This window comes from Stenella coeruleoalba (assembly GCF_951394435.1).
Source record: "Stenella coeruleoalba genome assembly, chromosome: 15".
In the NCBI taxonomy this organism is placed as follows: domain Eukaryota; kingdom Metazoa; phylum Chordata; class Mammalia; order Artiodactyla; family Delphinidae; genus Stenella; species Stenella coeruleoalba.
This window is the reverse complement of record NC_137161.1, coordinates 38,701,892-38,720,199: the sequence shown is the minus strand read 5'-3', so window position 1 is coordinate 38,720,199 and position 18,308 is coordinate 38,701,892. Positions and strand designations below refer to the sequence as shown.

At 38.3% G+C, this 18,308-nt stretch overlaps 1 long non-coding RNA gene and 1 pseudogene across 2 annotated transcripts in view; one reads left to right on the top strand and one right to left on the bottom strand.

The window, feature by feature from the left end:
• LOC307198179 overlaps positions 1-18,308 on the top strand; it is a 180,149-nt gene that overhangs the window by 4,757 nt on the left and 157,084 nt on the right. The window lies entirely within an intron of this gene.
• On the bottom strand, positions 5,508-5,858 carry LOC307197993 (transmembrane protein 14A-like; annotated as a pseudogene). Its single transcript has one exon. The product of its transcript is annotated as a transmembrane protein 14A-like (transcript).

The window sequence follows — 18,308 nt, the reverse complement described above, 5'->3', positions numbered from 1 at the left end:
CTAGTTGCTATCGAGCTGGACAGCACAGATCTAGGACTAGGTTGTTGGTTCTCAAAAGTGGCTGCACATTGGAATCACCTGAGAAAAGATGAAAAAATGTTGATGCCTGTGTCATGGTCCCATGATTCTAGTGTATTTGCTCTAGGGCATCACCTGGGCACTGGGATGAAAAAAGAAATTCGGGTGATTCTAATATGCAACTAAGTTTGAGAATCACTAGTTTTATTTAAGGCATTATCAAAACTTAAATATTATGAGACCGGTGTCAGTTGTTCTTTACTTGAAACCAATAGCGTTTAAAAATCATGCTGAAACATACTAGCGGTGTAGCATATATAGCATACGTGGCACATGTGCATCACTAGTATTTCTTAATAAAATTAACAATTGCTAATAAAATTCCAAGCTTTGATTATTCAGGCCATGAGTTCTGATGTAACATGGACAATTCCAGGTAAAGATTTACTTCAGTGCTTGGTGAGAACTGTTGTGTGTTGGCACTTCTGTATTTGTTCTGTGGAATTTTTACTTTAGGATTGTTTAGAAAATCTCCTAATAGAGAAACACCTCTGACAATGGGATCACAAAACTTTTCTATGACGCCTACATTTATTTAATATGTTTAACTCTTGCACTCAACATCCTACTGCCAGTATAAGAGCTAATTCACATTCATGACAAAAATTTCCCACCTTGCTTTCTACTCCAGTCATTGTTGATTATCTGTACCTAACATATCAGGTATATCTAATACCTCTCAGTAATAAACCACTCTAGGAATTAGTGGCTTTAAGACAACCTTTATTGCTTCCATCGAATCTCTGGGTCTGCTGTGCAGTTCTGCTTCTAGGCCAGGTGGGGTGCCTGGAACTAGTTGGTCTAGGATGGTCAACTGGAATAGCTCAGCACTGCTCCTCGTGGTCTGTTCGTCTCCAGTAGGCTAGCCCAGGTGTGTTCTCAGAGCAGTGGTGGCCCTCCAGAAACTGTGAAAATACCCAAGCACATTTTAAAGCCTCTGATTACATCAAGTTGACACTGTTTCATTAGCCAAAGTAAGCCACATTGGCAAGCCCAGAATGGATACAGGCATTAATTAATTTAATCTGCCATGCCTAGGTCTTATTTGGTTAGTCCTATCACATTTGATTCCATACATTTCCAGTTGTTCTTACTCTGCAAGGTTTCCTTTTCAATCTCTTCAGTAATTGCAGTGTTGACTATCTCTCCCTATTGTAAATGGGATCTCTCTCAAGTTTTATCAGTATCCTTCTGTCTTGTAGAACTTTTCTTTGAGGTTTAGTCATTTTTACACTTTTAAAACCTTTTTAAAATTGGTTATATGGGTAAATAACAAAAATGAATACAGTCTTTGATTAACCCAACAATCAGTAAACAGATATGTTTAAAACACTATGCAGTCTTGAATTCTAAAAGGGTTTTAAATGCTATGTATTTCATCAGAATTCTAAACCTGACTTCAAAAAGATTAAGTAACAAGTTCTCATATGCATACAGTTGTTGATAAACACTTCCTACTTGTCTGTTATCCATTTAACGTTTGTAGTTCACACGTGTGTTTTTCACCTCGTAATTGATGGCTCAATTCATCATGTAAAACCATTCCCGGTTGAATTTTGAGGAAAACATACTAAAGAGTTATATGGAGAGATTTTCTTAAACCCAGACATTAAAGTAAGAGGCATTGTGTTTTATCACTTGATTATATGACTGAGCTGTGTTTTTAAGAAATAAGCAAGTACATTTCCTTCTCTGGGTTTGCTTACTTGGCATCTGTGGAGGTTCAGAGTCCTATAGAAACCTTTTTTCTTTTTCCCTTTAAACAGGCATTGTAAATTGTTTGTTACTAGATTATAACCTTATAAGAGTAAATTACAGTTCATAGAGCTGTGAGTTACCATGCAACATTCTGTGCCTACATGAGTGAATGACAAAAAACAGACGAATAAAACACCACCTACTTGTATTGTGCTGTTTGCCGTTCTAAAAAGGGTTATTACTGTGCAACTCCCCATAAAGCTGGAGAAGGTATTCTTTCTGATCAAATAAGTTGGACCCCGAGAAGCCCTGTGGAATCTAATTCTCCCAAGGTTAGCTTTGTGGGTTTGGAATATTCCAGAATGTGACAGCAGAAAGTCATATCCTACCAGACCATTTAGCTTTGATTTTCCTCAGAACCAAACCTCCAAACAGGATTCAAGTGCAAGTAGTGTGTTTGGAGGTGATCCAAGGAAACACTGAGGGTGAAGCGGGGAAGTGAAACAATGAGCGGGACGCAGCCAGGTTACCAGCTGGAGCTCAGTCCTGTGGGGGACTGGGGGGACCGAGTGGGGAACACACACCAGGGATGTCCCAGTCGAGGCTGGAGGGAGCTGGGATTGTTATCCATCAATTCTCATCCAGTCCATCAAAGACTGAGGTTCTGCTCCCAGGGAAACTGATTTCCCTGCACTTCCATTCAACCTTTGCTTATGAGCTGAAGGTGGTTCAGTGGCCAGAAAAAAGGCAAAGAATCTCAATTGCTGGCATCTGGAAGACAGGCGTTTTGCACCAGTAAGTGTGAAGGGATGTGAGCAGGGCAGCTCCACATGCACCAGGTAAACACAGACACGGAGAGGCGTCATCAAGTCCCTTCCCAGGCAGACCTGAGTATTATCTTCATTCCCCTCAGTGATTGCCTCTTGTCCTCTGATTTCTAGTCCTCTCTGATCTTCTCAAAATGTGATGCTGTCAATGGAGGTATGCTCTAAAGATGTTCACAGGAGGCAGTGACCTACTGTGCCAGAGAACAACATGGGTTTGCCAAACCACCTGCTTACTTGCACACCTTAGCAGGGCACCTTACATCCAGACTGTTTCCAGAAAGTTTGGGAAAATTGTACAAAGGTGTCAACGTCTTGGAGAAGATCTGAAGACAAAGGCATTAGCAGATTTCCATCCAGAGCAGTTGTTCTCACCTGGAGGAAATTTTAACCCCCTCTCCCTTCCTGGAGATATTTGGCAATGGCTGGAGACCTTTTTGGTTGTCACAATGTGGGGGGAGGGGACTATTGGCATCAGGTGGTTAGAGGTCAGGGCTGCTGCTAAACATAATGTACAGGATAGCAGCTCCCACCCCACAAAGAATTAGCCATCCTAAAAGGTCAATTGTGGTACTGTTCAGGCACTCTGATCTAGAGAAAAAACATCAGTGGGAAAGGAAGAAGCTACATATCATTCATTCCGATTTCCTCTCCTAATCTTTTCTCCCAATTTTTGCTCTAACAAAGTTTCCATTGATTTCTAAAGGTGTTTCTAAGCATCTTGGGAAGCTCATTATGTTTGTGAAACTTTAGTAAATTGAATAAGGGAGTAGCAGTCTGACCTTTTAAAATGTTTCCAGATGCTGAGCACTGGATTGAAATGCTAAATCCAGAGAACCATCTAATGCTGATGAGTAGTGATATGGCAAAAAGGGCAGTTTTCTCTTGACAAACCAAGTCACAAAGGACAGAAAGACACTAACACTCAGTGATTAATTTCTGGAAACGTGACTAAACGAATCAAATTATGTATCATTTGATGCCATTAAATTTGAGTTCCTGCATTATACGTGGACCTTTTACTTTTCAAGCATTCTCAGTGTGTGAAATTGAATGTGCCATTTACAAGCTATCATGTAATTTTCTGTTTTCTGAAACAAAAGCAACAATCTGGGTACATTAAAGACCATTATATAATTGACAAACCTGCTTTTTAAAATTTGATCCAAAACATTTACAAATACTATCATTTGCCAAAGGGAGCTATTCCTTAACAGTGAAAAGTCATTTAAAAATTAAAACCTCCCCTACCTTTTTCCAACAGGAATATCTTCCATGTGTATACATTTTCACAGTTTATGAAGTTTTTTTATATCCATTAACTCACTTGATTTTCAAATCAACCATATGAATAGAACAGATATCATTTTCCCCACTTTTAAAATGAGAAAGCTAAAATTCAGAGAGCATTATTTGCTGAAATAAAAATTTGGTTGTCGGAATTCCCTGGTGGTCCAGTGGTTAGGACTCCACACTTTCACTGCTGAGTGTGCAGGTTCAATCCTGCACCCTGCAAGCCATGAGGCGTGGCCAAAAAAAGAAAATTTGGTTGTCTTACAAATAGCCGACACTATCAACACTACACAGTGTCAGCTGTTTGTAAGACAACCAAATTTTTATCACATCATATTACTTCGACTTGATGTTTAATTCCAAGTTTTAAAATTTTTATCGAAGTATAACATACACATGGAAAACTATGCATAAGTGTGCAACTCAATTAATTTTCACAACCTAAAAGCATCCATGTAACCAGCACTCTCACCAAGAAACAGGACATGACCATCATCCAAAAGCCCACCTCATGCCCCTTTTGGACACCACTACCCAATTCCCCAGGATAACAGCATCCTCATTTCTGACAGCGTTGACTCATTTTGGCTGTTTTCAAATTTTCTATAAATGGAATCATACACTATGTCTCTTTTGTGTCATCCTTTGCTCAGTATTAAGTTTGTGAGCTCCATTCAGATTATTGGGGGTGGTTGTAGGTCATTCTGATTGCTGTATAGTATCCCATGTGTGACTGTTTCAAAATTTAGTCATCCAGTGTGATTATCGATGGGCATTGTGGCTGTTTTCCAGTTTTTCCCTGTTCAAACAGTGGTGCTGTGAACTTTCTTATACATGTCTTTGGTGGACAGAGGGACATATTTCTGTTGGACTTATACCTAGAAGGAGGATTGCTGAGTCAGAGGATTTGAATAAGTCAGCCTTGGTAGACATTGCTCAACAGTAGTGGTTGTACAGATTTACACTCCCACCAGCATTGTGTGACAGTGCATGTTTCTTATCCTTGCCAACACTTCATATTATCTGTCTTTTTTCATCTGATTCCTTCCGTTAGGTGTGGTATTACATCATGGAAATACTACATTTCGGTTTTAATTTAACTTAATTTTTTAAAACAGAATGTGTTTTATTTGAATACTGAATACGTTCTGTTGTTACAGAGTGTGCTGAGGCTGAAGTTTTTTAAGGAAAAAAAAGGCAGTAATACAATTAAAATGGAAAAAAAATGATTTCAAATATAACACAAATGACAAATAGATAACATTAGCATTCTGTGAAGCCCACTTAAGGGGCATTCCATCATCTGATACGTTGTAGTTTAATTTAAACTTATTTCAGACATGAGTATTTGGAACTATCAAAAAAAAACCACATCTATAAAACATGACAGCAAATCAAAGAGTGTATCACGATTTATTAAATATCTTTCATGAAACCAGTATGTGATAATTAGAAAACAGTTAAACCATTTGTTTAAAAAAAACCCTTAAACTATTGTCCATATTAGAGGTGACGGTATGTCTTTTATAGTTTGTAACATAAAATAAGACCATGTTGAACTTTCCATATTGAAATTTATCTTTTCAATACAAAGAATAGGCTCTGCCTGTTACATCAGAATGACACAAATTTAGGTTTCAGTTCCTCCGAATTCTCAGAGTGAGACAAGAGCAGCAATAAGACAAGTCTCAGAAGCATCATGAGGCTTAAACCTGCAGCCAGCCCCGCTGGCATGATTTACTTGGATCTCTTAAACCTCACCCCCATTGTGGTATCCAGGAAGAAAGCTGTAAACAGTGATCGTTTTACACCTCGCTTGTCATTGGAGACACAGTAAGCTCCATAACCAGCCGAAAATCCAACAAAAAGACCAGCAATCAAAGATGGAACGCCACCTCTCTGCTTATATCCCAAAATGCTTACGGATGCCGCCAGGGCTGCATAACGAAAACCAACCAGGTCCATTGGCAAGGTCAAGTCTGGTGTAGAGTTACTTCCGTTGAATTTCTCTCTCCTCTGGGCCAGTCCAACTCCTTGAGGACTAAGCTCAGGTTCAGTTCGTCCTGTCTTTCTCACAAGCATCAACCTCACTGCCAAGCACTAGGCAGGTGCTCAGTAAATACTTGCTACGGTCTGGAAGCTGACCCCGCCGCCAGTGCCTTCTGACTCTGCGTGCTACCTCTCGGCACTCTCAATTTTAATTTTAGTAGTTGGAAGCTGAGCCTCTTGGCATCCCTAGCCTCTAGATTAAACGCTGATTTTCACACTAAAATTGGCTTTGTTGTCCCTAGTTCCCACATACATAAACGCAGGGCCTTAACACCCACTTCAGAGCCACCTGGTTATTTCTGATTTTCCATTTAGCCCGGAGGACACTGCTTCTGGATTTTGTCCCTGACCACTCGCTAGTGTTTGGTACCCACGAGACATGTGGTGAGGCATGAGGCGTGGTTCACTCAGAACCACGGATGCCGAGCCCCTAAGTGTACCATGTCTCCACCAAGAGCGGTTCTGCCCAGCACAACAAATGCTGCCAAGGTCCAGGGCTACTGAAGAGCATTCTGTTCTCCCTTCACGAGAGTCATATTCTGAGTTCCACTATAAGAGATTCTTTGTTACCTGGGCCCCAAAGCATTATCTCTGCCTCCACGTGCATCCGCTTGTCCTGACCCAGCTGGCCAAATCCCATGTTCCGGATCCTGTGTCATGACCTTCCTCTCTCCCTGGGTTAAATATACTTGATTGCTAGAGGGGCTGGGAAAAAACATCTCCTACTGGCCTCTTCATCTGTCTCTTCCTTCCTCCCATTTCTGACCCAGGAACTGCCTCCCATGAGTGAGTGCCTTCATCTAACTCCAACTGGTCTCCAAATCACAATTTAGCATAGCCTGGGATATTACGCTATAAAAACATTGTTTTTCTGAGAGGAGGGATACTTTGGAAGTTAGAAAATTATGAGCTGTCCATGATATAAAGAAGTATATCTGCACTCTCTCACTGAGTCACAGGACTACACAAGGTCGATAGTCCCCAGGAAATGGAGAGGCACCTGGACTCTTGAAATTGGATATATTCAACCTTCAATACCCAGGCACCTAATGTCTACAGATTTGCCAATATCTGTAAAGAATGACTGCAATAAGAATCTTCTCTAGTCCTGGTTTTAATTTTATTAACTGGGTAGATTGTCATAATAATCCCTTATATATAACCACCTTCAAATTAAGTGGCTTAAAATAATAAGCGTATAGTTAGTTCATGAATCTGAGGGTAATGACTTAGTCTGGGCCAAACTGAGCAGTTCTTCTAGCCTTGACCCAGTTCACTCACGTGTCTAGATTCTTAGCTGTCTATACAGTCATGGTTTGGATGGCTGAGGTGACTAGTCTCTGCTCTGGGTATTTTCCCTCCTTCCTCTGGGACCAACAGGCTAGCCTGGGCAGGTGCTTCCCGTGGTGATGGCAGAGGGCAAGAGCAAGGAAGCCCAGGTGTGCATCAGCTTTTCAAACCTCTGCTGGTATTATGCTTGCTGACATCCCATTAGTCAAAGTAAGTTATGTAGGTAGAGCCAGAGTCTAAGTGGAAGAACTGCAAAGTTTGATGGCTAAAGGTATGTGTACAGGAAAGGGTAAAGAACTGGGCTATCACACGAAGTAAACTTAGACAAGCCACGTAATCTTTCTAAGCCTCATTTATGTTAGTAAATTAGAGATGATCGTAACCCAGAACCCCCCTCCCAAGTATTTCTAGTGATTTAAATTGTGATAACTGGGTTGCAAACATCTAAGTTCTTTATAAACTGTGAAGTGATGTACACATGTGAGATACCATTATGATGATGATGATGGTGATGTGCATTATTCTCTTTATTATATTTACGTGTTGTCCCTAATAATTGGCCTACACTGTCCCTGAGCAAAACTCTGAAGTGTGTTAGCTTGGCTTTCAGTGCCTCTGGCCTGACAAGTGAAGTGGCCTCGTTTTTACTAAGCCTCTCAGGAGTGTCCATTACAATTATCTACTCATTTTTAGGAAGCAGTCAAGGATGAATACAGAATATGAATAGATGAATGAATAGATGAATGAAGTTTTCAAGGAAATGACTAGTCAACCCTTGTCCTTTCTTGCATTCAATCAAGATGAATTGGAATTGAGTGCCTTCTCTGGTTAGAGCTCCCTCAACCTGTTAGTAACAAGTACCAAGGATTCAAATAAGAAGAGAGACAGCTGCTTCCCTGGAGGAATTCACAGTCTATGAGTGAGAAACACTTCCAAACAAATTCAGTTACAATGTGAGGCATACTCTATTGGAGGTGTGCGCCAGGTGAAGTGAGATCAACTGTGTCTTGTTAGGGAAGTAAGGGGAAGGTTTCAGAGGAGGCTGTTTGGAGCAGAGAGGAATGAGTGGCAGTTGCCCAGGCCCACAGGTAGGGGTGCACATTCCAGGCCAAAGAAACAGCCTACCCAAAGAAAGGATCTCAGAGAGGTGGCATGTTGGAACATTGTTTGGTTATACTGGAATTTACAATAAGATCCTGGGTTTAACGGGAAATGTAAGTTAGACAGATGGACAGGTGGGCAGACCTTTTATATTATCCCAAGAATTTTCATTTTGCAGGGAGGGGAGGGCACTGAAGAGTTGGAAAGGGAGTGTCATGTTCAGAATTTAGTATTAGAAGGACGACAGTGTCAGGGAGGACAATAGGAATGAGATTGCAAGAGTCCAAGTGAGAGGTGGCCCATCCCTGATCCTGGGCCAAGGAGGGAGGGATGAAGAGAGAAGGGTAGATCAGACAGAAAGTCCCTAGAGCTAATGGGACACAGGAATCAACTTGATGGAGGAAAGAGATGTACCTGCCCAGAGCAGGAGCATAAAGAGTATTCAGTTAGGCACTGTGTGAGTCGGTCAGTGGATTGCTGGCATTTACTGAAGGCTTGCTTTGGGCAGACCAAGGAGCTAGTTACTGTGGTGCATCTAAAGATGCTGAAGATACAGGCCTCTGGCAATTAGTACACGAGTGGCTGTAGTAAGTCACAGAATAGAAAAAGAGCTTTTATTGAGGAACAGTCCTTGTGCCATGAGATCATCAAGAAAGGGGTGAATGACCTTGATTAATTAGCTTTTATTTTAGGGGGCTGGGAAGTCTCATTCTAAGCTTGCATTGTTCGTGTCTCTATTAATTGTCCTAATGGATCCTATTCCTCACATGGAAAACCAGCTAAATGCCTTTCTCTCTTTCTAACGTGTGAAAAATGAATAAGACTCGAATGTAGAGTTCTCGAGAATCTTTTTAGTGCCCGTCTTGCTTGGTGATGGTTGTTTTGAAGAACATACAGTAAGTAACTAAGTAAATTGACTTGCTTATCTGAAACATGTATTTTGAGAATTTTGTCATAGCCCGGTCAATTCGGAAGCAAATCATTTACAGTTAGAGGAGAAGAGCCTAACCCTTCACAGAGGACGTTGAAACTTTCCCACAAAGTATTGAGAGTGACTTCAAGCAGATTATACACTTTTCTTAGGGAAAAGTAGACTAGTGTTAGTGGGGATACTACATGAAAGGACTAGGTTTCTCAGCCACAGTGCAGATCACACTGGCATCAAGTCTGATAAGTGCTTGCATCAGGACCATGGAAGATTTGGTAGAAATCTATGTAACCCCTAGATACTGTGTTAACTCACAGTGTTTAAGCGTTAGGTCATCTGATTGGGCAGCTAGTCAGAAAGAACTCAATGGAAAAATATTGAAGAAAAAAAATCATTTCCCTGAAATAAAATGTCTAAAGAGAGTGATAAACTTACTTGCTGCCCCTTTCAAGTATAATGGCTACACTAATCAGAGTTCATCATAAGTTTTCATTTCTTTCCCCTAGTATTATAAATCATAAGGAAATTCAAGATTGGTTTACTCTCTTGAGCAAAAGGTAGGCAGGGAATATAAATGAATAAAGAAAGTGAGCTAAAAACTATGGACCTTGTCCCTTTGTAAGGGAAGCACCTACATTTCCAGCCCCTGTCTACAGTTGCCATGTGGGAATGAGAGGTCTCATGTTATCAGACCTTCTGAGGATTCAAGAATAATTGGAAATTTAAACACTTCTAATATTAAATTTTTTTCAATTATTAAAAAACGACTCTGCTAGCCAAATATCATAAATTGCAAGGACATTATTTCACAACAGAATAAACTATGAAGTTATTGCTTACCTTTGAAGTTATTATTATATTTTAAAGTTTATAATTAACCTTTTGATATTGAAATAAATTTGATTTATTGCTTAGTTTTAACTTACACCTACTTTTGTTCTCACCCCTTTGCATTCTCAGTGTTATGTTTAGAGTCTTAAATGTAAAACCAGTCCCTTAACCAATATCTACTTATCCCTACTCTCCTTTCTGGGGATTCCAATGTTAGAAGCATCTTTAGTATACATAGATACCCATATGGACCACTGTGAACTTCTAAACATCTGTAGCCAACAGGCCAGTGAAAAGAACAATAAACAGAATCCAAAACTGGTATTCTGTTCCCGTGTAACCTCTATTTTCTAGTCCATGAAGACAGAGGTATCACTGATTGCTATACAACAGTTAAGGTCTTTGGAGAACTACAAAAAGGCCTCTTCGAGTATATGTATCTCTAAACTATCTGACCTAAACATTTGTACTTTCTAATGTGAAATAGAAATTTGTCACGGTGTCGTGTTTTGCTCCAACACAAATTTAATTTAGTCCAACAATTTGAAAAAATGAAAAGAAATATTTCGCTGATTGGGTTAGCAAATATTAGAAAGATTACAAATACCAACTTTTGATGTGGTTCTCTTTCACTCCAGGAGGAAGTGTAAATTGGTGTAACTCTCAGAAACTCAGTTCAGTATTGTGTTATCTAATTAAAAAATACACACACCTACCCTTTGATTTAGCAATTCTACTTTTAGGCAGCGTATTGTAGCACTTTTCATAATCATAAAGCAAAAGCAATAATTCAAATGTTGTCTTAATAAATCACTGTATGAATGATGCCAGAGCCAGTGGTATGTTTTGCATTCACTGAATGCCAAATGGTGTTGACATGGAAATAATATATGTGAAGCAAAAAAGTAGGATTCACAACATTTCTATTATGGTACCATTTTTATTACAGTGCATGTACTGATATGAGAGAGAAACAGAGAGAGAAGAGAAGAGAGAGAATGGATGAGAGAACAGGCAGCCCTTGCTTTGCATGGTAGTGCAGCCTGTAAAATGGATTATGCAAGCTGTTCCCTACAACCTGTTTTAATTGTATAAAGAAATGAAAAACTAGTAAAATTAATCTCTATTTAGTATACTCTAATTTAAAACATTAGAAGCACTGGGAATTAAAGTGTTTCATTTCTTTAAAAAATTATCAGTAGTAGTTTGAATATCACTTGCCTTCTCGTCATATAACGTATGATATGGAACAAGCATCTTTTCTATGTCTTGGTGAATTGTTATCCTCCTTTTAAAGTCTGGGTCACCTTCCAGCATTTTATTCTTTGCACCGTCAAAGTCATGACATGTGTCTGAGAGTTTCCTTAATGGAGAGACTTGGTGGCATCACGTCCTTTGGGACATCTTCATCCTTTCATTAGAACTACATTCCACATTTGTGTCTATAAATGTACCTTCACTTAGTTCCTCTTCAATGGCAGCAGTGTCAACATTCCAGTGGTCCGCTATTTCTTCCATAACCCAGTTACATTCATTCTATCCTTATTTCACTTCCAACATCATCCCTTAAAAAGTTTTTTTTTTTTTTTTGCTGAAGTTTCACGTTTTTGGCCAATTTCCTCTTTCAGTTATTCATTTTTGAAAAATGTAACAGAGGTTTTATCCCTGGGAGATAGGGAGGCAACACAGGTACAAAGTTTGCTGTCTGTGTGAATGGAATAACAAATGCACAGAGACCCATCACTGACAGACTTTGAAGGAAATAATATCTTTGGCCACTGATCATGATGCATATCTATTATTTGTGAAGTGGTTGCTGGGCCCAAGAGCGAGAAGCAAAGTTTGCCCTTTATGCAATTACAGTTAATACAACAAGAAAACTGAAATTTGAACCACGTTGTTGGTTATAACTAAACCACGGTAGCTGGAAGTTTTGCATGTCAACGCCATGCAGATCAAGGACCGTAAACAAAGAAAGAGCCAGGAAGAGCTTGCAGCAAGATATTAAGGAGGAGTGCCTGTCTCTGGTTATTGCATTTGTATATGGTTTTATATTATTCAAAAAAATACATCCTTATGTGTATTCTAAATTTTTATACAATTAATACATATTATTTGTATAATACAAAAATAAACATTATTAAGAAAAAACGTAGTGCTTATTTTTCACTCTTATAAAACCCAATTAGGCTTTGATGTGAACAACAGATAGAAGGAGACAGTCCAGAGCGTTTGGTGGCAATGGAAACTGTTCTTTAAGAAATCTAGGAAGCGCACAGGAGGGAGAGGGATGCAAGCTGGAGGGGAGATGTTGGTTGAAGGAGTTATGTTTTCAGTGGAACAGACTCTCAAGCATGTTTAAAAGCTGTTGGAAAGAGTGTGGTTTAGACTATGAATAAGAGAAACAGGATAACTGATAATGTAAAACCCCTGAGAAGCTGGGAGGGGCAGGAGTTCAATCAAGCATGGGGAGGAGGCTTGATCTTGGTTGCGAAGAGGGCCACTGCTTTCACTGAATCAGAAGAGGGTGGTGAGAGAATGAGTTTGAATGGGTGGGGACGTGCATACCTGGTATCCACTTGCTCCTCTAATGAATTTTTAGCAATAGCTTTGAGCCAAGCACCGTCTTAGGTGCTTGAGATGCGTGAGTGAATGACACAGACAGAGAGCTTGTGGAGTTAGAGTCAATTTTGGTTACTTTTTCCTTATTATACTTTTTGGTTTTATTTCATGTTAAAGGGTAATGTGGCTGTAATTTTTCTGAGAAGGTAAGGGTCAGGCTATTGCTGTAAGGAAGCTGGAAGGGAGTTGGGGAGGCCCAAACGGAAAGTGTAAAAACCTTGTCATTGAGGGCTGGACAGAGAAACTTACTCCATTTGGGGGGGCACTGGGGAGATCCTTTTGAAGCTGAACCTTTGCCTTTATGAAAAACCATTGTGTGGACTGTTGCGCAGCTCTCTCCAGTCGAGCTTGGCTCCTAGGCAAAGATATAGAGAAAGCAAAAAAAAGAAGGTTTAGCTAAAAGAAGAGTCTTAAATTAATTTTCTCCCTGTGCATTTGTGCCCAATTTTATCTCTCCTTGTTTATCCTTTATCTCCTTTACCTTGAGTGCACTTGACAAAAGTTTATCTATTTTATTAATATGTTCAAATAATTTTCTTTTTTCCCCTTTTATCTCCAATATATTGTTTTTACCTTGATTAATTTAACTCTCATTTATCTTTGTTCATTTCAATGCTTTTTTTTCTCAGCTTTTTTCCCATGAATACATAGTTAATTTATTATTTTTCTTGCTTAATAACAAGAGCATTTAAGACTATACATTTTTCTGAAGATAGTTTTGGATCCATGCAGTTGATTTTGATATATAGTGTTCTTAAATTTCTAAAATGTTTGTCATTTAGTTGTAATCTTTCATTTTATCTTTTTCTTCCCCAAGAGTTACTGAAAATAGAGTTTTTTAGATTTCCAGTGGGTTAGAGTCAATTATTATATATTTGATTTTATTACATTGTGGTGAAAGAATTGGGTGGTATAATTTATACTATTACTGAATTAAGGTATATTTATGTCCTTATATGTTATCAAATTTTGTAATCATTCCACAGACAGACACTTGGAAATAATGTACATTGTTAATAGGCTTAGAAAATTTGCTAATCATTCCTTTGTACAACCATTCCTTATTGAGTTTCTAATATGTGCAAGGAATCACGGTAGGTACTGGGAATGTAGGGAGAACAAGATAGTCAGGGTCCCTGTCCTGATAGAACTTATGTTTTAGTGCAAGAGACAGGGAGAAAAGAGTACACCTCAAATAAAATATAAGTTGCTATGAGTGCTATGAAAGAAGCAAGGAAAAGGACTTGAGCTAGAGATAGCAGACTGCACTCTGCATGGGGTGGTCAGGAAAGGCCACCAGAAGAACTTACACTCAGGCAAAGTCCTAGAGGATCATAAGCTACTGGCCAAATAAAGCCTTGGAGGGAGATCTTTCCCTGGAGAGAGACTGGAAGAGAACCAGGGAGCTGGCGGTACTTGCAAGGGAATGATTACAATGAGAGGTCACGGACTTTGGGCTAGACAGGGAAGGGAGGAAGAAATAAGCAATCAGAAAGTTACAGGGCCAGTATTTTGGAAGCCTCCAAAGAGCTGAAGAATTGGGGGCCATGGGGGTTTGTGATTTAGTGATGTAGGTAGAACAAGGGTGGCAGACAGAGAGTGGGGTGTTTAAACTCAAGATTTTAGAGACAGTGCAGTTTTTGGTGATGACTATCTAAAATGTAACCAGGGAGGGGGTGACTGAGTTGGACATAGTTGTTGAAGGGGTAAGGATCCAGGGGTCTGGAGCGTTGGAAAGTTCATCTCTATGGACGTTGTTGTATGACTTTGGGCAGAGAAGAAAGCTAGAGGCCAAAATCAGTTTATTGTACTTTATTGTTAGGTTCCCTATATTTTAAATAAATTTAATCTAATTGATTTGTTGACGTCTCAGATTCATGTTAAATCCTCCTGCTGGGATTATGATTTTTTGCTTTATATGGTTGATTCTCATTATTGGCAGTAGTTACATTCTAAAAGTACCCGGGAGACTGAATTAGCAAATACTAAGTCATTGCTCCGAGGGGAATGTTAAGTTAGGTTCCTGCAAGCCTCTGATCACAACATTTTTGTCCATCAATCAATACATAAGCTTGTTTTATGTGTGTTTCTGTTTAAAGACACTTTATTGAATACGCATTTTTGATTCATTAGCATTGAGCCCATGGCCCACAGTACCATAACTTACATCTGAATGAAGCGTGTCTAACCCCTGTTTCCTCCATAAGGCACATTCAGCCTTCTTGCACTTAGGGATGTTACTCACACTTCAGCTCTTTGTTTAGAGTAATTTTAAACAGGGAGATCACCAACAAAAGCATAAAAAAATGTGAAAAACATGGCACTAAATAGACCATGAAAAGGACACTGGTTTACAGCCTGAGAGCTGAAACAGGTGAAACCCTGTTTGACCTCAGCGGTTAACTGCACATCGGGAGACCCAGTTTTTATGCCACTCTGCACACGTCTGTGAATGACTGCAAAAGTGCCACAAGTATTGATTTGGGGGGTATAAATAAAGTTTTTCAAGTAGGCAAATTCGCAAATATGGGCTCTGTGAATAATAAGGAACGGCTGTATATTGTGAGATTATTAATTGGCTGATTCATAACTATACTCTTTTCAATGAAGTTTTTATAATTTTGGAAAATTAAATGAACCCCTTTGCCCAAATTAAAACTTTCTGTCTCAAAAGCTTTATTTTGGCTAGTGCTTATATTGCTATTCTTTGTTTTGTTCTGTTCATTTGTATTTTCCTGGAATACACTTCTTCATATAGCTGAATTTTGTTTTTTGAAACAATCTGAGAACCATTGCCTTATGATAAGCAAGTTTAATGAACATTAGTTGTTATAACTGTTTTGGCCAATTTTATTTGTGCCACCTTCTGTTTTGACTTTAGAACTCCCAGGTTTTGGGGAATTTCTTTCTCCTGCCCTTTGCTACATGATCAAAATCTGTTTGTTCCTTTTTTCCTTCTGTGGTCACTTGAAAGTTACATCATAATTCTCCACTACTAGTGATAACTTTAGCATGGATTGCTATTGTTTTATCAAAAATTGAGTAGATACAATAAATATGGTATAAAGCATACGAGCAGATAAAGAATAATCATGCAATGAACACCCTAGTACCAGTAATGCAATTTGATAGATGGAACAGAACGTTTCTATCAGAATTGAAGTGCCCCATTTCCTATGCTATTCCCATACCTACCATTTCCCTCAGAGGTAACTAGCTTGAATGTTGTGTTGTATCATTCTTCTGGTTTTCTTTTTTGTTTTACCACTTATGTTTATAACCTAAACAACATGTTGTTTTCATATTGCTTGTTTTTAACTTTATATCAATGGACTCAAACTGCATTAATTTTTCTGTGACTTGCTTTTTGGGGCTTAATATTGTGTTTTTGAGATTCATCCAGGTTGATAGATTTAACTGTTCATTTTCTAAAAATTGAATTACACAACTTATTTACCCAATCTACTGTTGATGGAAATTTGCATTGTTTTTGTTTGTTTGTTTTAGTGTTGTATTGGCGGTGCCATAAGCATTCTTGTATAAATCACCTGACATGCAAGAATAATGGTTTCTTCAGGGTATATTCTAAAGAGTGAAGTTGCTGGGTCATAAGATCAGAGCATCTTTAGCTTTCCTAAACAATGACAAATTTTCCTCAAAGTTTTTGTTTCCTTCTGTGTGAAGTGCCTGTTATGTCTCTTGCTCAATGTCTTTTAATTTTGAGTTGTAGGAAGAGAATGGATGGATGGATGGGTGGATGGATGGAGATAAACAGATAAATATCCTAACACTTTGGGTCAGTTATTAAGTGCTGCAAATATCTTCTCCCAGTTTTTAGCTTGACTTTTAACTCTCATTGATGTCTTATTTAAAACTTTATCTTACAGACATTTACATAATGACATAACACTTACTATCCTATTATAACTCACTTAATCCTCAAATCAACTCTATGATGTAGGAACTATTATCAACCTTACCTTACTTTTGAGAAAAGAGAGGCAGGGAATGTAAGTAATGTGCCGAAGTTCACAATGGTAGTAAGTGGCAGAGCCAGGATTCAAACCCAGGGCATTAATCTCTCAAGTGTGAGATCCCAGCTCCTATTCAGTGCTGCTTCTCTGTGCACTGAAAATCCGAAAATTCTAATTTTAATATATGCAAATTCATTAACCTTGTTCTTCTCAACTGAATTTTCTGTATCTTCTTGAAGAAATTCTTCCTTATCCCAATATCATAAATATGATTGTCCAGACCATTTCCTGAGAATATTATAGTTTGGCCTTTCAAACTAAAGTTTTTAATCCAGTGGAAATTATGAGTGTGTGTGTGTGTGTGTGTGTGTGTGTGTGTGTGTGTGTGTGTGTAGTAAAGGATCCAATTTCATTCTTTTTCCATAAGGATAACCAGTTGTTAAAATATTGATCTCTCTCTGCTGATGTACTATAATGTTATCTTTGTGATAACCATAGGGTAAAAACTACTAGAAATAAGTGAATTTAGTGATCAACCATTTGGGAAAAATCTACCACTTACAATAGCATGAATGATAACTGAACAAAATAATATGTGATAGACCTGTACAATGAAATCTCCAAAATTGCTGAGGGAAAAAGAGAAGACAAATGAAAGGAGAGCTATACCATTTTTAAGGATCAGAGGACTCAATATTGTTAAGATGTCGATTCTGACCAAAATAGATGCATAGATTCAAAGTAAATTCAATCAATATTTCAGCTAGTGGTTTTATGGAAAGTCACAAGCTAGTACTCAATTTTATTTTAAGTCGGTTTTTGGCTAATCATTATTTCTCTACTGTTGGTGATTTACAGAAGTAAATTTAAATTCTCCATATTGATTTTGTTCCAGCAAACTTGCTAAACTCTCTTATTCATTATAATAATATGCCTGTAGCTTTTTTGGAGGAATTTTTTTTACTAGACAGTCATATTAACTCTGAGTTATGACAGCTTTATTTCTTTCCTTCCAATCCTTATGTTTTATAGTTCTTGCCTTATTTCACTGGATAATACCGAATAGAAGTGGTGACAGCAGGCTTTTTTCTTGTCTTTTCTTTTTCCTGTTCTTAAACACATTAGAATTTTCACATAAAATTAGATGCTTGTCATAGTCCTTCCTTCTTGCCTCTTAAGATACAGTTTATCAAATTAACACAATTTCTTTCCATTCCTAATTTGTTCAGGAGTCTTTCTTAAACACATAATAAATGTAAGCTTAATTTCATGAAACATCCTTCCTAACTCTATTGAGATTATTTTAATATTTTTTTCTCTTTTAATCTGTTATTCTTTTTAACCTTTACTTATTCCTTCCCTAATGCTCTTCCTTTCTTTATGTAGATCTGAGTTTCTGACCTATATCATTTTCCTTCTCTCTAAAGAACTTCTTTTAACATTTCTTGCAAGGCAGTCCTACAGGCAACAAATTTCCTCAATTTTTGTTTGAGAAATTTTAAATTTCTCCTTCACTTTCAAAGGATAATTTTGCAGGGTAAGGAATTCTAGCTTGGTAGGGTTTTCCTCTCAACACTTTAAATATTTCACTGCACTCTCTTCTTGCTTGAATGGTTTCTG